Source organism: Balaenoptera physalus (genome assembly GCF_965194825.1).
Source record: "Balaenoptera physalus genome assembly, chromosome: X".
In the NCBI taxonomy this organism is placed as follows: Eukaryota; Metazoa; Chordata; class Mammalia; order Artiodactyla; family Balaenopteridae; genus Balaenoptera; species Balaenoptera physalus.
The window spans coordinates 133,977,704-134,002,693 of NC_138903.1; the positions used below are offsets into that span (position 1 = coordinate 133,977,704).

The 24,990-nt window shown below is 43.7% G+C and overlaps 1 protein-coding gene and 1 long non-coding RNA gene across 6 annotated transcripts in view; one reads left to right on the forward strand and one right to left on the reverse strand.

Moving 5' to 3' along the window:
• Positions 1-24,990, reverse strand: part of GAB3 (GRB2 associated binding protein 3) — a 57,131-nt gene that overhangs the window by 29,496 nt on the left and 2,645 nt on the right. The window lies entirely within an intron of this gene.
• LOC309653306 lies at positions 10-19,521 on the forward strand. 3 transcript variants are annotated; one of them, XR_014259069.1, is made up of 3 exons: positions 10-13,173; positions 13,287-13,718; positions 14,084-19,521. It is a non-coding gene; the product is annotated as an uncharacterized lncRNA (long non-coding RNA). The 3 variants fall into 3 exon arrangements; XR_014259070.1 differs by having other exon boundaries at positions 10-10,434; positions 11,937-13,718; XR_014259068.1 differs by having other exon boundaries at positions 10-13,718.

Below are 24,990 nucleotides of genomic sequence, written 5' to 3' on the forward strand. Positions count from 1 at the left end.
CTGCGGGGAGGCAAGTGGACACGGCTTCTCAGACTCTGCCGGACGGACGAGGACACCGCCCGCCGTAACAGCGAGGCGTGAGGCCCAGCCGGCGGCGGCGTTGGATGAAAAGGACGCGCGCAGCCTCTTCAAGTCGGCTTTCGTCAGTGATTTTAATGATCGGTCATCGCTGGGGAGTGTAGTGATGGGACCCACACCCCCAGGTCGATGAGAACTATGCAGTCATCACAAGTGATGCAGTAAAGGCATGCAGTACAAATTTATGTGTGCCCATGCTTTTTTTAAAAAAACAACTTAATAATGAAGAACAAGAAGGAAGCTTTCGTATCACTGTCTACCTCAAGCCAAAAGCCAGTATCATACAGTCAAATCAGTGCCATCTAACGTGGTCATTTAACTTGTAGAAAATTGCTCAACAAGCAAGGAAAAATAATGTACACTGGAGAGGAAAGAGGATTATCATTAGCCGAGGTTGATGTGATTGTCTTTCTTTAAAATCTCCAATGAAGATTAAAATACAAGTAGAATTCTCAGAGAATTAAGTAACGTGCTGGTTCTGCTTCCTATGTGAGAGACTGTTTTCTAAGGGCTTTACCATAACCTATTTCATCTCCAAAACTATCCTATGGGACAGGTAACTATTTTTATGTCCATTTTATGTATGAAAACATTGAGGTTCAGAGAAATTCATGAGCCCAAGGTCACACAGCTAAGAAGCTGTAGGAATAGATTTGAACTCAAGTGAGGGTGGAAGGATCACTAAATATGAAGTAAAAAAAATAGAGAGAGGGCACTGTGGGCAATTCTTTAGAGATGTCTGATTGTAAAGGGGGAGAGCTCTGGGGTCCAGGGATTTTTTTAAAGATGGAAGACACTTCTGCATCCACCCCCTAGGTCAGCCCGTCATAAAGGCTGGGGGCCGGGGCATGGGGCAGGCATTGTCTGGCCTAAAGCGATGCTCTATTCCCCGCTGAGAAGCACCATGACAATAGGAATCTGGGAAAGAGCCAAGCCTTGAGGTCAGATGATCTGGCAAAGCTTACCATGACCAAAAAAGAAAAGAGAATGATGCTCTGCGTGCCACTGCAGCTTCAGGTGTGCCTGACTTGTTTATATGCCCACCGGCTTTCACCCAGAGGCCCGGAGAAAAGGGAATGGGCACCGTGTGCAGTGTTCTCAGCTCCCTCCCTGCCCAGGGGCTGGGAGATCTGAGGCAGCAGAGAATCTGATGTGGCCATGAAGAGGGAGAGGCGGCTCTCACACGGGACCTGCAATCAGGGCTCAGAATTGAAAGCTGCTTTGAGGCCATGGCAAGAGGCAGCATCAGAAGGGTGGTGGTCACCCCACATGGGGTTGGGACAGGGAGGAGGAAACCGTGCCTTTAATGATGGTGTAAAGCTCTAAGGAGAGATCTGGCCACTTGGAAGAGGGACAAAGCAGTGTAATTAAGTCTTTGTTTTTAAGACAAGAGAAATAACAGCATGTTTGTAGGTTCCTGAGTGATGGAAGAGGGAGAGAAGCATTAATCATTCAATAAATTCCTGTCACAAAATCATGGTACTGGATAGGGTGGAGGGAGCTCCAGCATCACCGTCAGGATGAGAGAACGCCCTGGGGTGCCCGGGGTACCCCAAACTTTCCAAAGGCCACTTCGGTAGGGAAATGTGAAGAGGAACTTTGTTGTACTTCCCAAAAATGATTCTAAAAGAGGAAGTCAAACTGGATGCTGAAACAAGTTTCAAGTTAACTGCTCTTAGTTTTATAGAAACACATTTCTTATCCTTTAATAACAGTGTTGGTGGGCAGTGGGGGAGGGGTCCACAGTGCATCCTGCCAGATGGTGGAGATGGGGAAGGGGGTTAGAACTGGTCCCTGAAAGAGCTCACCATGTAGCTGGGATGCCGAGAGGGGTGGAAATATGAAATGGGTAGATTTCAACCCCGGGTAACGAGCGCACTCTGGTAGGAGAAGAATGACACAGACATTCATTCAGCAATTATCTGTTGACACCCTAATATGCTGGCCACTGCTCAACAAGCCACGGGCCCTGCCACTCAGTCTCGTGGGCAGCAGGGGAAGTGGGCATATGGATAAACAGACAACTGCAGTCAGCGAGATCAGTGCTATAATAAGGGAGAGCCAAAATGCTATGGGCACACACAAGAGGCACCCGCCGGGACGACGTGGGAGCCGAGCTGAGACTGAAGAAGGGCCCAGGAAGCAGCAGCGTCCAGCACAGTCTGCACGCGAAACTCGCCAGCACGCCCTCCCTCAGGTTTTTAAATCTCTGCCTAAGAGTTGTGATTATAGAAAAGCAGAAATAACGTGTTCTTGGAGCTCTTTGCTAAGTAGGTGAAACCAGGCTTCTGGGCTTCTGGAAGTGAGAGACATGTGACAAAGACCCTTGAGAGCAAGCAGCCAGCACCAAAGTGAAGCTCTTCATAGTAACACTGTTCCACAAGGAAGTTATCAAAAGGACTCAGGAGCCAACCTGAAGATACTCCCACTGGTCGAAGATGGAACAATTCGAGCTTTAATAAATATAATAATTACGGTGGCTTGAAATCCATCAGATATGTTTAAATCTGGGAGTTCATCATGATATTAAAAGAGAAAAAAGAATTTGTCATCCTCAGAGGCTGTGATGGAACCACTTCATTATCTTTTCATAAATGTATTCTGCTTAACAAAGGAAAACCAATGATAGAATTAGAATCTCACCATTCTGCTCTCCACAGTGAAATCATAGGTAGAGGTGTTCAGCCTCAACAGTTGCTAACTTATGAAGAGGAACGAGCAGACGTGAAAGTTCCACCCGCAAAGCCAGACAGTGGGAAATTCTGTGATCAAAGGCCCAGGTTCTTCAACAGATAAATGACAAGAAAAAGAAAGGACAGAGGTGATCTATGGAGCAAATGAGTCTTAAAAGATGTATCAGAAATTTTCTGTGGGATTATTTTTTATTGAAGTATAGTTGATTTCCAGTGTTGTGTTAGTTTCAGGTGTACAGCACAGCGATTCAGTTATACATATATTCTTTTTCAGATTCTTTTCCATTATAGGTTATTATGAGATACATACTGAATATAGTTCCCTGTGCTATATGGTAGGTCCCTGTTGGTTATTTTATATATAATAGTGTATATCTGCTAATCCCAAACTCCTAATTTATCCCTTCCCCACCCCCTTTGGTAACTGTAAGTTTCTCTTCTATGTCTGTGAGTCTGTATCTGTTTTGTAAATAAGTTCATTTGCATCGCTTTTTTAGATTCCACATATAAGTGATATCATGTGATATTTGTCTTTCTCCGTCTGACTGACTTCACTTAGTATGATCATCTCTAGGTCCATCCCTGTTGCTGCAGACGGCATTGTTTCACCCTTTTTTATGGCTGAGTAATATTCCATTGTATTATAGTGTCTAGGGGATGCTCTTTTGAGTGATAAAGACATCTAAAAACGCAAAGAGGAGATTTCTGTACATGTCAGGATAGCAGTCGTTCATGGGGCGGGGGGAGGCTGTGGTCCAGGTGGGGCACATGACGGGGCTGCAGAGTGGGTGGCAAAGGTATTTTTCAAGGGGTTGGCGGTTAAAGGGGGGGGTCGCCACCTAATCATAATTCATTAAGCTGTACATTTGTCTTATGTGGTTTGCTGTATTTGTGTTTTCTTTTACACTGAAAAGGATTTTAAAACAATTCCTCTGGATAGGGCATGTTCATGGCTGCGTTCACTATGTGCCAGGCACTGAGCACGGCGGGACCCAGGGGCTGCGGGCTCTTCCGACTGGGGAGATGTTCACATTTCACAAGGGCAGGATTGCGGGATTCCACAGCAAAACACTGGCAGCTTGCCCTGGCAAATCGCTTCTCCCACTGCACACCGGTGGGCCCTGAGGGCTCTTCTAGCTCTGACCATAGAAAGATCTGTTTCCCATCAGCCTTTTCAGCCAGCCCACCGGTATCATCTCCAGCAACAAAAACCTGCAACGTCCTGTAACCTTGTGGAAGAGTGTTTGTACTCATTTCTCAGATACGAAGAAGGTACAACTGAACTCCTCCAGGAAGCTGTGTTGAGATCACAGGCCCGTTGCTGATTCTGTGTTTACAAACACCTCCTGGTTGGTTTCTTGATAAAGAGGGACCACCCCGCCCCCAGGTACAAGCACTTGCAAGGCTCAGGCGGCTGCTGTGCAATGGCAGGCTTCCCATCCAGGGAAGAGGGACTGAGACTTGAATCTGAGTTTCCCTGTTACGGATTGAACTGTTCCCCCCACCCCCCCAAAAAAATTCCTGTGTTGAAGTCCTAATCCTCAATACCTCAGAAGGTAACCTTATTTGGAGACAGGGTCTTTACAGAGGTATCAAGTTAAAATAAGGTCATTAGGGTGGGCCCTAATGTAATATGACTGGCAGAGTTGAGAAGACAGATGAGCATTCTGGATGGCTGAGGTAGCTGGAATTTGTAGGGAAAGGCACCAAAGAGGAGGGTGCTGAAAAGAGAGGGTAAAGAAAGAGCTGCAGAAATCTACCTGGGAATTCCCTCACGGGACTTAGGCTGAATAGTAACACCCACACGTGTTGGGTGAAACCCCATGAGGTGAACCCAAAAACAACTCGTGGACACCCACAAAGTGAATGACTACCCGAGCTCACACAGGGCTGGGAGATGTTCAGACCAGCTCAAGTGGAGAAACCTGAAACATTCAGTAGAGACTCTAGAAAGGCCACACCTCAGAAGCTTTCAAGTTACTGAATTACCTGACAAAGACAGCTCAAGACTTTTTAAAGGAAGACAATGAAACGCAGACACTCAACAATATAATGTTTATGATGTAAAGCATTCCCCCCAAATTACTGGAAATGCAAAGAAGCACGAAAATGTGGTTCATAATCAGGAGAAATATCATACAATAGACAGAGACCTAAAAATGACAGAGGTGATGGAATAAGCACACAATGTTTTTAAAACAGCTCTTATAATGTATGACATTTAAAGGAAAATGTGTACATAACGAGGAGAGCGATAGAAGATACAGACAAGAACAAAATGGAACTTGTGGAGGTAAATGTACAATATCTGAAATGAAAAATTCACTGGATGTGTGGAACAACATCTTAAGCATCGAAGAAGTGCTTAGTGAACCAGAAGTGCATTTTTAGCAGCTCCCTGGGGAGAAATGAACAGACTCCCCAAGGACCTGCTAAAGATGCACATTCCTGGATCTCACGTCCAGAAAGGCTTACTCACCAGGCCTGGCTTGGGGCCCAGGAATGTGCATTTTTAACAAGCATCTCTACAGATTGTGATTCATAGAAGCAGCGCCCTTTCTAAAGGTACCTAACTGGCCAAGGATGAGAAGGAAGGAAGAGGTGAAAAGGGAGTTCAAGATGGACCGTTTCAACACTGAATTCCTATCCTTTTATGGGTTGTGAACCCCTTAGAAAACATGATGAAATTCATGGACCTTCTCTCATCACAAACATGTGTGCAGGGACTTCGCTGGTGGTCCAGTGGTTAAGACTTCGCACTCCCAATGGAGGGGGCGCAGGTTCGATCCCTGGTCAGGGAACTAGATCCCACATGCCGCAACTAAGTTGCATGCCGCAACTAAGAGCCCACATGTCACAACTAAACAGCCTGCATGCCGCAACTAAGACCCAGCGCACTCAAAATAAAATTAATTTTAAAAAAAGAAACGTGTGTGCATGTGAACGTGCGTGTGCACGCACGTGCACATACACACACTGTTCTGGACGGTTTTCCCTTATTGAACTACACACACTCTCCCTCATGGCCTCACCCAGTATCATTTCTCTTAATAACCATCTATTTGCTGATGATTTACAAAATTATGTTTCCAACCTAGATCTTTCCCAGAAACTTCAGACCCATGCCTAATGTCCGGCTTCGAGACCATGCTCATACTTGTTGAGTGAACTAATTCCACACGATTTCACAGTGCCCTGGACCTAGGTTTAAAACACAACTCTTGAGAAACATGACTAGCTTTGTGGGTTCATAACAAACCTCATCACCAGGATTTACTCATCACATATTTACGTGCTAGGAACTGGGGATGTGATGGGGAACCAGACAGACAAGTTCTCGAAGCTGGACCTTAGGCAGTCGGGCAAGGCTTGGTCCGAGCCTTTTAACTCAAACACAGCAAATGCTCCATCCACACACTGAGTACGCTGGGGTGTCAGCTACACGTTTCTTTTCTTTTTCTTAATTTATTTATTTAATTTATTTTTGGCTGTGTTGGGTCTTCGTTGCTGCGCGCAGGCTTTCTCTAGTTGCATCGAGCGGGGGCTACTCTTCCGTCGCAGAGCGCAGGCTTGTCATTGCAGTGGTTTCTCTTGTTGTGGAGCACGGGCTCTAGGCGCGCGGGCTTCAGTAGTTGAGGCACGTGGGCTCAGTAGTTGTGGCTTGCAGGCTCTAGAGCGCAGGCTCAGTAGTTGTGGCGCACGGGCTTAGTTGCTCTGTGACCTGTGGGATCTTCCCGGACCAGGTCTCGAACCCGTGTCTCCTGCATTGGCAGGTGGATTCTTAACCACTGTGCCACCAGGGAAGTCCCTAGCTACACGTTTCTAAGATGAGCCTTTCTCAGTTAATAACACAGGCTATTGAGGCTGAAGATTACCATGGACAAAGGTTCAAAGTTTGAGCACTTTATTCCTACACTCAGTTCTATTTGCACAATAAAATAAACCTGGCTGGGTTAAGCAAGTTTCACTTCTTGGGCTCCAGAATTCACTCTAATAAAAGTGAAGTGCCCTGTCTGGGTTGTATCCATCGTCGAAAGACACTGAAGTGAACTGAGAAACATCCTGCAAGTCTCTGAGGCTGTAAAGAGACACCTCTGATTTAAACTGCTCTTCTGGCCAGAGTGATTACTGTCCCTTTGTTTCAGCGGAATTGGCCCCCTGCCCCCTCTGCAGCGGTGAAATCCCAAAGCTATGAAATCATTTCCTCCGCATGTGCACAGGACCCATCAGCAAGCTGCCGGCATCGCCCGGCTTTCCAACTCGGGCTGAGGGAACGAAACCTCCATCGAGCTGCACTTGGAGCTGTGGGTTTTGATCCTTCAATATTACTGTCATCTGAGCCAGGGCAGTTTTCGACTCAAGCTGCCCAAGGAACCGTGCAGGCCTCTTCCCCTTTGGACCTGTGGATGTGCTCCGTGCTGCCCTGGCCAGGAGTGTCCAGGGCTCCAGTATCTGGGGCTCAGACTCCAAAATCTGAGTCTGTTCTGATTGCTTGCATGTGTTGGGCTTCTGAGCTGTTCTCGCAGGGGCCTTATCTGTCAGGCTGCAGGAGATGCCTTGATTAGAGGACAACACCGAGAAGACATGTTGCCAAGGAGCTATGGGTGGCAAGGCCTAGCTCTAGTGTGAAAAGTGTTCGCGTTGTGTGCAAATTCTGTGGTGCAAAGTTGGAAGTGGAACTTGTTTGAGGAGCATGAGAAATTACATGCAGAAGAAAGGAACTTCAGAAACCAAGACCTGGCCCATGAACATCAGCTGGTCTCCAGCTCGCCCTGGGACTCTAGCCTGTGCCCATCTAGCCTGTGTGCTCTGTGAGGGCAGGACTCGGGGGGGCGGGGGGAGCTGGCTGGAAAAGCTTAACGGGAGGAATCCTCATGTTGGAACAGATCTGTATATTGATTGCAGTGGTGGTCACAGGAATCTACACGTGCAATGAAACTGCACTGAGACACACAGACACACGCACATACAACAGGTGAAACCTACAGCAGCTCCTGTTTGTTTACAAACTCCTGGGGATCTAGTTAAGTTTCTAAATAAGTTTACAAAAAGATGCTCAATCCAAAAGAACTCAAGAAAGTACAGAAAAGAAAAGGAAACCTACAGGAAGTGGGGAGCACATCAAAAGTACAAGTAAGATGCTCGATTTCAATCTAAATGCAGCAATCATTACATCCAGTGGAAATGGACTCAGTACTCTGGCACAAAGATGTTTATCGAATGGGTCGCATGCAGGATGCTCATGATGGTCTCGAGGGCCATGTGCTATGACAGAATATACCACGTGGACGAATTTGTGGGTGCCAGGAAGGTTAGAGTGACAGAAGATGAAGCTAAAGAGGGGGTGGTGGCCAAATGGTGGAAGCCACAGTGGGCCTGAGGGAGCGGAGGCGTCGAAGCTGAATAGAGACTGCTTTATGACCAGGCAGGTGCTATTATTGCGTCATGTGTTACCAAGTGCTCAAGGCAGCTAATTTTCCAGAGAAAGAAGCTGGTCCTCAGAGAGATGGAGTGTTAGCTTTCCGCAGACTCTCCTGTCACGCGGAACTGTCAAAGCTGTTTCCCCGATCTAGCTCCAAAGTGGAATCTTTCTGTCCCTTCACACACAAACATTCTTCGCTGGAGTCCAGAAGACACGGAGGGAAAAGAGGCAAGAGGATTAAGACTGGCTCTTGTCTGATTGACTGACTTTTCATTTCCTTTTACATCTTTCTTCATCCCCCTTCTTCTGACTGGAACACACTTCCCCCACTGTGTTTTTCTTCTCGTTGTGTTGCTATTAACGGATACTTAGTAAATGTTAGTGAGTGTTTAGAAAACCTAACAACTCCACCACCAACTGCAATTTGTAAGGCCCCCGGGAATCTTGGATGTGGTCCCAGAACACGAGATGAAAGAAAGCGTTTGGTAACAACTTGGAGGTTTATAGTAACTTCCCAAGACCCGCTCCTTTAAGCCCAGCTCCCATTTTCTTCCCAGTGGTGTCACCTTGAAAACACTCAGGAAGTTTGGGGTGCGGTTATGTGTTGCAAAAGGCGAACATCATTGAAGAAACAAAGTCCTGGTTAATGTTCTATTTTCTGCTGTGCTTTACTCAAGGGGGCCCCTTCTCTCCGCCTTCTACTTCCTCGCCAAGGGGGACCACAAAAGCCAGGGGACCCGAGGGCGGGGGGTCGGGAATTTCCAGGAGCAGGTTACATGGTCCTCTTGGTCCTGGCTCAGCGCCACTAGCCCCGGGATTGCTGGTGACCCTTCAGCCTGATGGCCTGTAACCTTCTGCCTGCCACCACACAGAGCCGGGACTTGTCGCAGGCGTGGAATAGCTTCCTGTGATTGTCCTGGAGACGGCCTGGCCCACGGGTTCCGCTTCCAGGCCTTGTCAAGAGAGGCAGACAAGTCCTGGATCTCTGCGATGTGGAAGGAGGAACCCTGAGGAGGACTGTTCGGCAGAGATAAGTGTGCCACTCTACGTGACGTGGACTTGACCTTCCTCGTGTACTGAGACCTAAGTGCCATCAATGTCCTGGGTGGTTTCTCATCATTTCTGAACTGGACACTTACAAATGGAATAATATGACCCTCACACCCAAGGGTGTCCCCTTGGGATGTTCCTTCGCCGCTGCTCAAGCTGAGCACACGGGGGTGAGGGCTCCTGGGACTGTCTCCGAAGGAGTCCATGAACGATGCGATGACACCGATCCCTTGGAATGCACAATAGTAATAATAATAGGTAACACGCACGTCCCGGGAACTGGTTGAAGTGCTTTGGATGGATTAAATGAAATCATTTAACCTGCACACAGGTCCTTAGAGCATTCTCTACGCAGGAGGAAAGGCGTGATGTGAACCAACTGGGATGGGGCGAGAGTGTGGACTTGGTTACCAAGTCTAGGACAAAAGGTCTTGGAAAGGAGAAAATCTGGCCCCATTTTATACAAATGAGCTCACACTCCAGCAGGAGGCCCACCCCTTCTTTCTCCTGAAATACGTGAATTTGGAAGGCATTCGGAAAACCTGGTCTCTTGTGTTATTAGATGTAAGGTAGCTGAGGTTTCATGCTGAGGAAAAGCGCTCTAAAATGCTCCCCCCGGTGCCTGGTGCCGAGAGCAAGCTCAGTCAATCTTGTTGAACAAGTTAATGAATGTCTAGCTCATTCCACCTGTAATCAAAATAAATTCTGCCTGAATTACATATTCACATTTAAATAAGGAAATGATAACAGGACTGAAAAGATAGAGGTGGGCATTGACCTAACACCGGCCTCTGGGAAGGCTTTCCAAAAACATGACACGACAGCCACACATTCATTCCTCAGAAGTGGAGCCGCCGGTGCTGTTAACACTCGTGCTACCCGTGACTCAGCTGCCGGAGGGCAGGAGGGACGGAAAGAGGAGACAGCGGGCAGGAGACGGGTCCCAGCTGGCAGGCAGCTAACGGCCCCAGAGTGATGGTTACGGGGCGGCTCATCAGCACGAAACACTGTTTTGGCTGCAGGAAGTTGCCAAAACCGCCTCCCAGCCTCTGGCCAGCACAAAACTGTGACTCAAGAGAAGCGGTTCCGCCCGGGAGCCCACAGGATGCCAGTGCTGACTGAAGCCCGTGTCTCGGCCTGGGAGAAGCTGAGCTCCCAGAGGGCACCTGCCGGCGGCAGACTCGTCCCCAGGTACCTAGAGAGGAAAAGAACAGCCTGGCTTTCAGCTTGGTTTCACAACTTGCTGGGCTCAAAGGACAGACATCTGTTAGAAGGAAGACCCCTTTATTGTTTACAGTTCAAGGCCAATTCCCTGGGCCTCCTCCCTGCTGACCCCAGTGCATTTCTGCATGCCGGGAACGCACGTGCCAATCAGGATGCAGAAATGTTTGCTGGGTGAAGTGATGAGCACCGGGCCAGAGCAAGCCCCTCAAGCCGCTGCCCGCTGCGTCCGGCTTCCGCCCTGTTCCCCTCGCAGTCCCTCTCAGCTCCTGAGGGCTGAGCGTCCGGGGGGAGGAGTAGCCCACACCATTGTCCTCTTGTTCCTCAGTTAAGGATTTTTCACTGGCATCCTTCACAAATCTTTCTCCTATTTCGTCAAAGCTGTACCCTTCCAGGGGTAGATGAGACGTCTAACCCATCTCAGGTCTTTCCATGACTTGGTTAGATTTTCCTGCTCTATTTTGGACTCTTTTCAGTGAGTTTCACAGAGGGGAATCACATAAACATGCATTCAGAAATAAGTTACTTTGTTTCTCAGAAACCTCTGTGAAAGATCCAGCAGTCCCATAGGACTGCTTGTTGTTTAAATGTGTATTTGTCTGGTGTCTCAGGAGGTTGTATATTATTTCTTATGTGTCACATCCCTTTGTAGACCTTTTTCTATGCCCATTTTTCCATTGCGAGGCTGATCTTTTCCCTAATGATTTACAAGGATTATTCCTAGAAGTTAAGGATATAAACTCATTTGCCTTATAAGTTTATGTTGTTTTTGAAGCACCAGTGCCTAAAATCGTGCTCAGCATGCAGGAGATGCTCAGTAAATATTTGCTGAAGGACCGAATAAATGAATGAACGAACGGAAGTGTTTTATTCTCGTATAGCAAAAATCTGTCTTTCCCTTTATAGTTTTTCTATCATGTTTAGAAAGGTTTTCCCCACCCCAAGATCAGATTGAGATCCTACAACTTTCTCTTGTAGAAATTATATTTCATTGTCTTCCATTTAAACTCAATGCATCTGGAATTCGTTTGTCATGTCTCTATGAAGTGAGGTTGATCCATAGTTTTATGAATTTGCTATCAGGGTTCCTGAAGAAGCTTGCATCTTTTTCTGTGCCTAAATAGTTTAAAGAGTGTGAGAGTGATCTGTTCTTTAAAGTTCAAAAGGTCGCAAATGTTACAACATTCTGAGTCAAGCATCTGTCTCGGAGGTAATTTCACTTCTTTCATATTTACTTTATAATATTGACCAAAATAACATTTTACGGTGTAAGACTGTGAAGAGTGTACTTCTTGCCAGCAAGGCCATGTGAGAGTTCTCCTTTGGTGTGAAAATTTCGGTGGAGTTAAATTACAGTTTGAACGTCAGTTTAATTTCTAGTTACACCATGCTCAGGGCCCAAGACCCCAAACCACGGATTTCTTGTCAGCACTAAAAGCCACAATGTAACAGACTTGCTTCTTGTGAAATAGGAACTGGTGGTGATAAACCGAAACAACCACGGAAAAGGAGGCCTGGGAGGGGACAACAAAGCAGCCCACGAGGGGACCTAGCTGGCGTGTTGATATAAAGCAGGCACAGTTCTGATGTGTAAAGAAGGCAAAGTAAGCTGAGTTACGCAGCACGGCGGGATGCATCGTGAGGCTCTACCTGGAGGGAGACAGGCAAGAAAACAAGGTGCTCCACGGCAGAAGGAACGCGACTTTGATCCCTGACAGGATACAACAGGTGTGGAGGCCCCCCGGCCAGCGCTGCCCAGCATGCCTTGGGGCTTGGCTACACAGGGCCTCTGGGCTCATCCAGCCTGACACAAGATGATAAAAAAGTATTTTCCTACATTTTCTTTTAATCTTTTATGTTGAATTATTCCATGAATATAATTGTGAGAAGCCAAACAACTCACAAAAACTATAAAGGAACCAATTCCCAGATTTTCTTACAAAAGATAAAAAATATCTGCGTGGCAAGAGACCCCTTGAACAAAGTTGAGATGATGAACTTGTAGTGAGCTACAATTGAATAAACAAAATACATAAAGAGCTTCTATGAAAACACTTCGATAAACGTAAATGACCTGGGCACCTGGAGGATAGCATTTCCATACTCTTGAGATTTGGAAGCCCCTGGAAGGAGCAGATTTAGGGAGACTACATTGCCCCGAGAGCTACATGATAGAGACCTCTGCTCTATCTTGTTGCTTCGAGTGTGCTTTTATTTTGGAGAATGATAAACTTTACCCTTCATTTCACTCAGGCTTGTAAATGAGTTGAGGGAAATGGAACTCTAAGAATCACAACAAAGTACCTTTGGATGGAGAATTACTTTCTTCCTTTCGGATTTTTAGCCATTATACACAGTGACGTTAACATCCATGAACATACATCATTGTGCAAAGGTTTGAAAATTTTGTGCCAATCTGATGGGCAAAGGTATCACATTTTTAATTAGCAATTTTTGGTTATATGACTTGGGGCCATTAGTTTCTTCTTCTATGAAATGCTTATTTTCTCTCAGAAAATGAAAACACGTGAGTGTTGACTGTTACAATCTAGAGGCAGATGGGTCCATAGACGGGGGGCGGGGGGGGTGGTAGCAGCTGCCAGCTTCCAATAAAAAAAGAACAAGATGCGACAATGGCTTTCTTTCTCCACTCTGGCTCTAGGTTCTGAACAGGTGGGAACTTATATCCTGAGAAGGACCTGAGGAAAGGTGGGAACTTATTTCCTTCTCTGTCGGGCCCAAATCTGGAGGTGGGTGTCACTTGATTCCTGGTGACCTTACACTGCAAATCAATAAAATGCTTCCCTCTCCTTTGCTTTCAGCTACCCAAAGATCATGACAGATTGGCCGAAGGACAAATTGCAAACGAAAAGGTGAAATTTACCAGTAAGAAATGCAAGGTCCAGTCCCCGGGCCTCAACAAAGCAAAACATCAACAGCACAAGCAGAGACTGGAGGAAAGAGAGCTCAGCAAGAGCAGAGAGGAAAACGCAGTTCTCTCGACAGGAAGCCAGGCGGGTGTGAGTCAGCGGTGGGGTGGCCGCCAGCCCCGAGCCAGGGGGACCTCCAGCCTCCAGGCAGGGAGAGGGCAGCTGGCTCCACTCGGCCTGGCGCTCTGATCCCAGGAGCGCACTCAGTCCTGGTAGCAGCTCGGAGGAGGTGGATCGATGGCCTGAGAACCTGGAAGGAATGGCGGCATCGACCGGCCACCCTCACACCGGATGCCAGCGGGGCTCCCAGGTGAACAGAGCAAGGTGTGTTCCGTGTAATCTCAAGAGGTAACAACACCGGGCTGGATTCTCCCAGTCGGAGCTGTCACACGATTCTTTGGAAATTGTGTTTATGTAACCGGTTTCCTGTTGCTGGAACTGTCCGGATAACAAGTGATTGCTCAAAAACGTGGCCAGTATGTAACGAGATGACCACTGACACCCTTTCCAATCACTGAAGTTTACAGAACTGCACTGCGATCGGGCTTACAGACCACCCTGCTCAACGGCCCCTGTCTCTCTCAGACGTTTTAATTAAGCAGTCAAGAAGCCCCATTGGTTATTTCTCTAAAATCATTCTCATATTCTTCCTTTTTGCTGCACTCCCATTAATACCCTTTGTTTTCCAGTCTCCCTTACAGCTGGAATACAGACTCTGATGGTCTCTCCTGCCACTTTGGCCTCAAGATCGCTTCTGCAGACCTGACAACAGTCTGCTAGCCACCTAATTAAATAATCATCTAGTTCCCTGAACCGATGTGCCCAGTACTACGAGGTAGGCGTTTGCTTCTCAATGTGCTGCAGATCATAAAGCAAAAGGATGACAAGCTCCAAGACTTAAATTCTTGGCTCAAACCACGGTTGGAAAACTAGGCTTTCTATGATAGTGCTAAGACTCTCTTCTAGCTTACGTGCACAGGTTGAGATCACCCACAACGAACCTGGGTTTAACGCTGCAAGTTGCCGAATTATTCCACCGGGTCTTATAAGTGAAACGAAGGGCACGCTTCGAAAAGACTGGATCTGGAGAGTTGGAATGGGGACATTTGATGGCATTTGGCTGAATCTGAGCCCCACTGGGAGGACCACCAAGGAGTCAGACTCCTCGGGAAGGAAGGTTTCGATCACCTCACCAGGCCAACAATGCTGATCAGCTAAGGCATTGTCTTTCCCCTTTCTTTTCCCTACTGTTTTCTGTAGGATGTGTTGGTGGCAGTGAACTCGAGCTAAGTGGCATCGTTCAGCCTGTCAGGCACCCACAGTAGTGATAGCAGGTTTCTCACCAGAACTAGTTCTGAGTTGTGGTTTGGGGTGTTTTTTCCTGGCTGTTTAACCTCAAAGCTGGTTCTCCAGCCCTCTCACCATTTCTGTCAGAGACCCAATATCATTCTGATCAGCTCTTTTTCTGCTTAAATCAGTCAGGATCAGCTTCTGTTGCTTGCAAATTAAAACCCTGACTAGTACAACGTCTACAAAGAGTGTGTGGTCAGTCCAAGTTTCCTCATCTCTAAAACACACCGAAACCGAATGAAGAAATAATAAATAGAAAAGGAGAAATTAAAGTTAGAAAAATTAAAAAGTAGGACTTATTAATAATCGAAAAACTGGTTCACTGCCAAAACAAAAATCAATAAAACAGAAAACACCAACTAACCTAACCAACAGAGGAAAAAGGAACAGAGCACAAATTCACAATGACAAGGAAGCAATACCTCTGAGAAGAGTAAAAACAAATTAAAAAAATCATGAAAGCATTTCATAAAATTATATGTGATGAATTTGATGGCCTGGATGAAACAGACACTTTTCCAGGAAGAGTATAATTTATAAAACTGACTCAGGGAGAGATAGACTAAACAGACCAATTTCCATAAAAGAAATAGAGTTGACAAAGATCTAAACACACAAAAAAGGCAACAGATATAGTTTAGAGGGGAATTCTGCCAAAATTTTAAAGGGCTGTTAATTCCAACTCTACTTGAAATATTCTAGAATATGGCAAACTTACAAATTTTTATATGACCCAAGTATAACATTTATGCCAAAATCTGCTAAAGATTGTACAGAAATAAATAAAGCCAAACTTAAAGCCAAAGACCAATCTCACTTATGAATGTTGATGCAAATATCCAATATAAAATATCAGTATGAATAATCCAACAACACAATGAAAAATATACCTTGTCCAACTGGGGCTTATGCCAGAAATGTAAAGGTGGTCTAATATTAGATAATCTATTAATAGAATTCATTGCTTTGCCAGATTTAATGAAAAAGTCATATGACCATCACTAGAAATGCTGAAAAACTTCTTAATAAAATTCAGCAATGACTTCTGATTAAAAAAAAAGAAAACTCAGTAATACAGGAATTGTAGAATATTTCACTAACATAAAGAAAATATATTCTCCTAGCCCCAAAGTCAATATTTTTCTTTCTTTCTTTCTTTTTAAAGTATTTAAAAAAAATTTTTTTAAAGTACTTAGAAAAGAATTTTTTTTAAGATTTTAAAAAATATTTATTCTTTGGCTGTGTTGGGTCTTCGTTGCTGCACATGGGCTTTCTCTTTAGTTGTGGCGAGCAGGGGCTACTCTTTGTTGCGGTGTGTGGGCTTCTCATTGCGGTGGCTTCTCTTGTTGTGGAGCACGGGCTCTAGGCGCGCGGGCTTCAGTAGTTGTGGCTCGCGGGCTCAGTAGCTGTGGCTCACGGGCTCTAGAGCGCAGGCTCAGTAGTTGTAGCCCACGGGCTTCATTGCTCTGCGGCATGTGGGATCTTCCCGGACCACGGCTCGAACCTGTGTCCCCTGCATTGGCAGGCGGATTCTTAACCACTGCACTATCAGGGAAGCCCTCTTTCTTTTTTTAAAGAGCAGCTTTATTGAAGTATAATTGGCACACAAAGAACTGTACATAACTAATGTGTACAATTTGATGAGTTTGACATATGTAGACACCTGTGAAATCATCACCACAGTCAAGGTAGTAGACATATCCATCACCTCCCAAAGTTTTCCTGTGTTCCTTTGTGTGTGTGTCAATGTGTGTGCAGTAAGAACACGTACATGATATCTACCCCTCTAACAACTTTTAAGTGCATAATATAGTATTGTTGGCTATAGGCATTATGCTGTACAGCAGATCTCTAGAAATAATTTATCTTGTATAACTGAAACTTCATACCAATACAGGTCAGCAATTCCACTTGCAGGTATATGCTCAAAAGAATTGAAATCAGGATCTCAAAGAGATATCTGTCCTCCCATGTTCATCCATCAGAACATTGTTTACAAAGCCAAGACATGGAAACAATCTAAGTGTTGGATGATGGATGAATGCATAAAGAAAATGTGGTATGTCCATACAATGGAATATTATTAAGTCTTAAAAAAAAGGCAATCCTGCCATTTGTGACATATGGATAAACCTGGAGGACATTATGTTAAGTGAGATAAGCCAGACACAAATGGACAAATACTGCATGATTCCACTTATATGAGGTCCCTAGAGCAGTCAAACTCATAGAAGCAGAGAATTGGATGGTGGTCACTGGGGGACAGAGGGAGAAGAAAATGGGGATTTGTTGTTCAATTGGTATAAACTTCTAATATTTTTCTTAATAGGAAAACATTGAAGGCATGCCTATTAAAGTCAAGATCAAAATAAGCTTGCCCATTGCCAATACTACTGTTTCACATTGGGGTGTTAACCAACACATTTGGACAAGAGGAAAAAAAACAAGATACATAAGAATTGAAAAAGGAAGTGGTAAAACTCTTTCTATTTTGGGGACTTCCCTGGTGGTCCAGTGGCTAAGCTCCAAGCTCCCAATGCACGGGGCCCAGGTTCCATCCCCAGTCGGAGAACTAGATCCTGCACGCCACAACTAAAGAGCCCACATGCCGCAACTAAAAGATCCCGCCTGCCGCAACTAAGACCTGGCGCAGGCAAATAAAAAAAAATAAATAAAAATAAATAAACCCTTTCTTTTTTGGATGACATGATTGTATACACAGGAAATCCCCAAAGAAGAATCAACTGAAAAACTACTACAAAAAGTAAGAGAATTCAAAGGTAAGAGGATAGAATATTAATATGTTGGAATTATATTGGACCCAATTTTGTGCATCTTGGCGCCACCTGCCTTCCAGGCCCAGCTGCTCACTCAGTGGGGAGCCATGGTCTCTGCTGAGAGACCCTCCCACCCTTCCCAGACCCGAGCCAGTGAACCCTCAAATACTCCAGTTCCTTCCACCACTTCTGGATTCAGATGAGACACCAGGCCAAAAAACACTGGCTTTCCCAGCGGCTGCCCCAAAAGACACTGAGAAACAGGAGCCGTAAGGGAACTGGCAGATACATTTATCTCCCTTCTTTGTTGCTAAAGACAGTTTCAAGGTGAATCGGTTCTACAGAGCCTGTCCAAATCCATCCAAATGACCCAACCAGTGGCTGTGTTTTCTCATGAAATCATGGCCAACTCAGTAACACACGAATTTGCATGTTCTTTCCTTTTTTCCCTTTTCCCATCACTCTCACTGCATTGAGATTACAACCCCAACAAAGCCTTGGCAAATAAGCCTTGGCTCAAGTTCTGTTTTCTAAGGAATTCAGGTGAAGACAGAAACCAATAGCCCTATGAATACAAACAAACAAACAAAAAACCCCAAACAGGCATAAGCCTAATAAGAATTGTGTAAAGACCAATGTGAAAAAAACTTGGAAATACTCCTGTAAGACATAAAAGCTGACTTGGATAGAAAGGCTCCACACCATAATGTCAGTTCTAAGTTAATTTAAAAATCTAACTTAACCCTCCTCCCCAATAATAACAGGTTTTGTTTTGAAATTAAGCAAGCCGATTCTCAAGTTCATGTGGGAAAATTAAATCAAAACTAGCCAAACTAAACTCTAAAAACTCTTAAAACTCTATAACTCTAAACACTCCAAAAAAAGAACAATAAAGGGGGACTAGCCATATCACTCACTATTCAAATCAACTGTAAAACCTCTATAATGAAAACAGCTTAATAATGGCACATGAATTGACAGAGGGACCAATGGAAGTTGAACCAGAAATTGAACCAGAAATAAATGTGGGAATTTCATATATGATAAAGAAGGGCAGTATCTCAAATCAGTGGGGATACAGATGAACTTTTTAATAAGTAGTGCTGGCAAAACTGTACAGCCATTTGGAAAAAAATAAAGTCGGATCCATTCCTTACATCTGCACCAGGATAAACTCCAAATGGATCCCAAATCTCAATGTAAAAAAGAAAACACACAGTCCGGGGCTCCTGTCTGCTGCCATCCAGCTGCCTGCCCCAGACTCGGCACCCAAGTGCCCTAAGCGCTGAGCAGGTGACCTCCCTGGGGAAGAATGGCCGTGGGCCTTGCCTGAAGGGCGAGAAATGTGCAAAGTCGCTGCCCTGATGGGGCCACACCCAAAGGCTTGGTGGGATGGAGCTGAGGGTCACGCTTTCAAGTCAACCCAGGTTTTGGAGACCCCATCCCCGGCCACCTGCAGGCACTTGGGTCCCCCCTGTAGACCCCCATGCCCTCAATATACCTGAACACTCAGGGAAAAAAATGAATAAAACAAAACAAGGGGCTTCCCTGGTGGCGCAGTGGTTAAGAATCCACCTGCCAATGCAGGGGACACGGGTTCGAGCCCTGGTCCGGGAAGATCCCACATGCTGCGGAGCAACTAAGCCCGTGCGCCACAACTAATGAGCCTGCGCTCTAGAGCCCGTGCTCCACAAGAGAAGCCACTGCAATGAGAGGCCCGCACACCGCAACGAAGGGTAGCCCCTGCTCACTGCAACTAGAGAAAGCCCGCGCACAGCAACGAAGACCCAACACAGCCAAAAAATAGATAAATAAAATAAATAAATTAAAAACAAACAAACAAAACCATACAAGCACCAGAAGAAACCACAGGTGAATTCCTTTAAAAACCAGGGAGGGGAAAAGGCCTTCCTAAATCTGACTGAGAATCCAGAAGCTGTAAAAGAAAATATTGACACGTTCTACTAGATACACTTTTATCTTTTGCACACACACAAAAATAACATAAGCAGAGTCAAAATACAAGTGACAAACCGGGGAAATGTATACATATCTCTTCTCACAAAGGACTAATCACCTCTCAGAAATTGTGACTAAAAAGACCAACAATGGAGAATGAGCACACAGGAAAATAAACATGTCAAGAAATGTTCAACCTCCCTCTGAATAAAAGAACTGCAAATTAAAACGACACAGAAATACCATTTCTCACCTATCAGATGGCAAAAATCCCAAAGTTGAACAACACACGCTGGAAGGAATGCAAAATGGAACATTCGTTAATGTCTACTAAATTTATAGATTCATAGCCCCAGCAATCCCAGCTCTGGGAATCATACAGATATACCTGCACAAGTGCAAAATGTCACATATACCATGCTACTAGTTGTGGCAATGGTTGTAAAATCAAAAGAGTGGAAACAACTCAGGTGTCCAAAATAGGGAACTGGTTGAATAAACACGCTACAGCCACACAGCAGGACACTGTACAGCTGTCAAAAATAGTGAAGATCTCTGGTCACTGACATGGGCAGAATTCTAGAACAAAATTTTTGTTTGAGAATTTTCAAGATCTACTCTCTTAGCAACTTTCATGTATACAATTCAGTGTTACTAGCTATAGTCGGGATGCTGTATATTATATCCTTAGGACTTATTTATTTTATAACTGCGAGTCTGGACCTTTGGCCCACCTTCTCCCATTTCACCCCCCAACCACCATCCCCCACCAATCTGTTCTCTGTATCTTTGAGTTCCTGTTCAACTTTTTTGTTTTTTAAGATTTTACATAAAAGTGAGATCACATGGCATTTGTCTTTCCCTATCTGACTTACTTCACTTAGCATAATGCCCTCAAGTTCCATCCTTGTTGCTGCAAAGGGCAAGATGTCATTCTTTCTTATGGCTGAGTAATATCCCATTGTATGTGTATGTATGTACCACATCTTTATCCATTCATCTGTTGATGGGCACTTAGGCTGCTTCCACACCCACCTTGAATATTGTAAATAATGCTGCAATGAACATGGGGGTGCAGATATCTTTTCAAGTTAGTGTTTTCGTTTTCTTTGGATAAATATCCAGAAGTGGAATTGGTTGATCATATGGTGTTCTATTTTTAATTTGGGGGGGAATCTCCATACTGTTCTCCATAGTGGCTGCACCAATTTACATTCTCACCAACAGTGCAGGAGGCTTCCCTTTTCTCCACACCCTCACCAACACTTATCTCTTGTCTTTTGATGAAGGCCATTCTGACAGGTGTGAGGGGATATCTCACTGCGGTTTTGATTTGCTTTTCCCTGATGATTAGTGATGTTGAGCATCTTCTCATGTGCTTGTTGGCTGTCTGTATGTCTTCTTTTTTTTTTTTATTGGAGTATGGCTACTTTACAATTTTGTGTTATCTTCTGCTGTACAGCAAGGTGAATCAGCTATATGTATACATATGTCCCCTCTTTTTTAGATTTACTTCCCATTTAGGTCACCACAGATCTCTGAGTAGAGTTCCCTGTGCTTGTCTGTATGTCTTCTTAAATGAACAGACTAAGATATAGAATGGGATATTGTGTAAGAAAGTGGAGGATGAGAAGCTATGTACATATGTCCTCGTATTTATAGAAAGAAATACTGGAAGTGTGAAGGAAAAAACTAAGAGAAATAGTTATTTGAGGGCTAAGGGCAATTAAGATGGATGAAGACAGAGGTGAGGGTGAGATTTTTCATATTTGAATCATGTAAGTGTGATACTTATTCAATAACAGTTTAAAAGCTGAGATAAAAGCAGAAGAAGCAACTGAACAAAACTGCCCCAAAACAGACCCATGAAAGGATTGAAGACTTAGGTTGCAATTAAAATCATGCTGTACAAACATAAATACAAATGTCTTTTGTACATGAAAAGATGCTCAACCTCACTCATAAAGAAATTCAATTAAAATAAAATACCATTTATCAACTATTGACTTTAAAAAGATCAAAACGTTTGATAATACACTATATATTTGGGGCGTTGCAGAGAGACAAGCACTTTGATATCTATTGGCATTTTACATTCACATACACTTCGACTAAGAAATTCCACTTCTAAGCATTTTTTTACAAGCAGAATTAATTGCACATGACTCCACAGACCAATGTACAAAGATATTCACGGCAGCATTGTTTACAGTAGCATGGGACTGGAAACAAGAAAAGGTCTATCACAGTAGCTCCACACAGTGAAATATTATGAAGTTGTTAAAGATAATGAGAAAGATCTCTATGTGCTGATATGGAACAATCCCCAAAATATATTAAGAAAGCGGGTTATAAAATAGTGAATATAGTATACTACCATTTGTTCAAAAAATATGCTTGTATACGCATGGAATATATCTGGAAGGAAAATCCGCAATGCTTGCAGCTGGAGGGGGAAACTTACTTTTCACTGTATATACTTTAATATGCTTTGATTTTGAATCATATGCATATATTCCTTAAAAATACACTCTCTCTGGTAACATATAATGAAAATTTATATAGAGGAAGGACTCTTCAACAAATGGTGTTGAATCAATTGATTAACTATTTGTAAAATACAGTGAGTATAAATACTAACTGAAGAACATGAAAACACTAGTTAGAAAAGGTATCTGCACCCCTATATTCATTGCAGCATTCTTTACAACAGGCAAGATTTGGAAACAACCTAAGTGCCCATTGATGGATGAATGGATAAAGATGTGTATACATACACAATGGAATATTACTCAGCCGTGAAAAAGACTGAAATCTTGCCATTTGCAACAACACGGATGGCCCTAGAGGGTATTATGCTAAGTGAAATAAGTGAAAGACAAATACCAAATACCATATGATTTCACTCATATGTGGAATACAATAAACAAATCCAACAAAACATACAAAAACAAACACATAGATACAGAGAAGAGAGTAGTGGTTACCAGCATTATGCTAATGTCAAAACCAGAGAAAGATAGTACAAAAAAGAAAAACTACAGACCAATATCCCTCATGAACAAAGTCACAAATACCCTCAGCAAAATATTAGCAAATTAAATCCAGCAATACATGAAAAGGGGCTTCCCTGGTGGTGCAGTAGTTAAGAATCCACCTGCCAATGCAGGAGACACGGGTTCGAACCCTGATCCGGGAAGATCCCACATGCTGTGGAGCAACTAAGCCCATGCACCACAACTACTGAGCCTGTGCTCTAGAGCCCACGAGCCACAACTACTGAGCCTGCGTGCCACAGCTACTGAAGCCCACGTGCCTAGAGCCCATGCTCCCAACAAGAGAAGCCACCGCAATGAGAAGCCTTTGCACCGCAACGAAGAGTAGCCCCCGTTCGCCGCAACCAGAGAAAAGCCCGCGTGCAGCAATGAAGACCCAACGCAGCCAAAAATAAAATAAAATAAATTTATTTTAAAAAACCCAAAAACATGAAAAGGATAAAACATCACAACCAAGTGAAGTTTATCCCAGGAACTCAAAGCTGGCTCCAGATACAAAAATCAATCAGAATAATTCACCATAGTAACAGACAAAAAAAAAAAAAAAACGAAGAAAAAGCATATTATTATTTTTACACATGCAAGAAAGGCACTTAACAAATCCAATTCACGATAAAAAGTTTCAGCAAACTAGCAATACAAGGGAACTTCGGCCTGAGAAAAGGCACCCACAAAAAGCCTACGGCTAATGTGCTTAAAAGGTGAAAGACTAAATGCTTTCCCCCTTAGATCAAGAAAAATCAAGGATGTCTGTTTTCATCATTTTTATACAATATTGATAGTATTGAAAGTTCAAGCTATAAATAAGTGAGTTTAGCAAAGTTGCAGGATACAAGGTTAATAAACAAAAATCAACTGACAAACGAATTCTAAAACTGGTATGGAAAAGCAAACGACCAACAATAGCCAAAACAACTCCGAAAAGATAAACAAAGTTGGAGGGCTAAAACTGCCTGATTTCAAGAATTATTATAAAGTTCTTGTCATCAAAACAGCATGGTGTTAGCATAAAGATGAACAAAGACATAAAGGGAACAGACTAGAGAACATAGAAATAGACTTACATAAATATGACCAATTGGGGCTTCCCTGGTGGCACAGTGGTTGAGAATCTGCCTGCCAGTGCAGGGGACACGGGTTCGAGCCCTGGTCTGGGAGGATCCCACATGCCGCGGAGCAACTAGACCCGTGAGCCACAACTACTGAGCCTTTGTGTCTGGAGCCTGTGCTCCGCAACAAGAGAGGCCGCGATAATGAGAGGCCCGCGCACCGCGATGAAGAGTGGCCCCCGCTCGCCACAACTAGAGAAAGCCCTCGCACAGAAACGAAGACCCAACACAGCCAAAAATAAATAAATTAATTAATTTTTAAAAAAATGACCAATTGATTTTTAACAAAGCTGCAAAAGTAATTCAATGGAATAAAGACAGTTTGTTCAATAAATGTAATTGGTTTGCAAGAAAATGAGTCACAACACAAATGTTACACCTTGTACACAATTTTTAACCCAAATGAATCATTGGTCTAAAGTGTAAAACTATAAATTTTTTAGGAAAAAAAACACAGGAGAAAATCTTCAGGATCTAGGGTTAGGCAAGAGTTCTTAGATTTGACAGTAAACATGATCCACAAAAGAAAAATGGACAAATTGGACTTAATCAAAACTTTAAAATCTCTGTTCTATAAAAGATACTGTAAAGAGAAAGAAAAGACAAACTATAGCCTGGTAGAAAATATTTACAAATTATATATCCAACAAAGAACTTGTATGCAGAGATAAAAGCAGTACCTGGATCTTAGTGTTGTTTTGAAGACTAAATGAGATAATTCAAATAAAGTCCTTAGTGCAGTGCCTGGCACATACAGCCACTCAATAAATGTGAATTATTATAATTTTATTATCATCACTGTTACAGCATTCTTTAAAGTTGAGAAAATAAAAGCAAGATAACTGTTCATCAACAGAGAAATTGTTAAAATATGTTACGTCTATGACCAGGAATGTTAGGCAATGGTTTCAAAGAATGAAGCAAATCTATATGTACTAACTTGGAAAGATGTCCAGGATTGTTGTGAAAAAAGAAAATCGCAGGACAGTTTGTATAGTATGATCTCATTTGTGCAAAAAGAAAATTGTATCTTCTTCGAAATTTTTAAAGAATAACACTAACCAAACTTCTAACAGTTGTCATCCCTAGGGAGGGGCGTGGAAGGGAATGAGGAGGGGTGCACAGGAAGAGTAGGATGTGGGGAAAATTAAAGAGGGTCTTTCACCTTTTACTGTATTTATTCCTAGATCATTTGGCTGTTTATAAGAATAAGTTTGTATATTTGTGAAACAAAAAACAGAAAAGAATCAACTATCTTTTAAAAGAGCAGTAATTCACCTGTCAGAATGGCAAAAAGTCTACAAACAATAAATGCTGGAGAGGGTGTGGAGAAAAGGGAACCCTC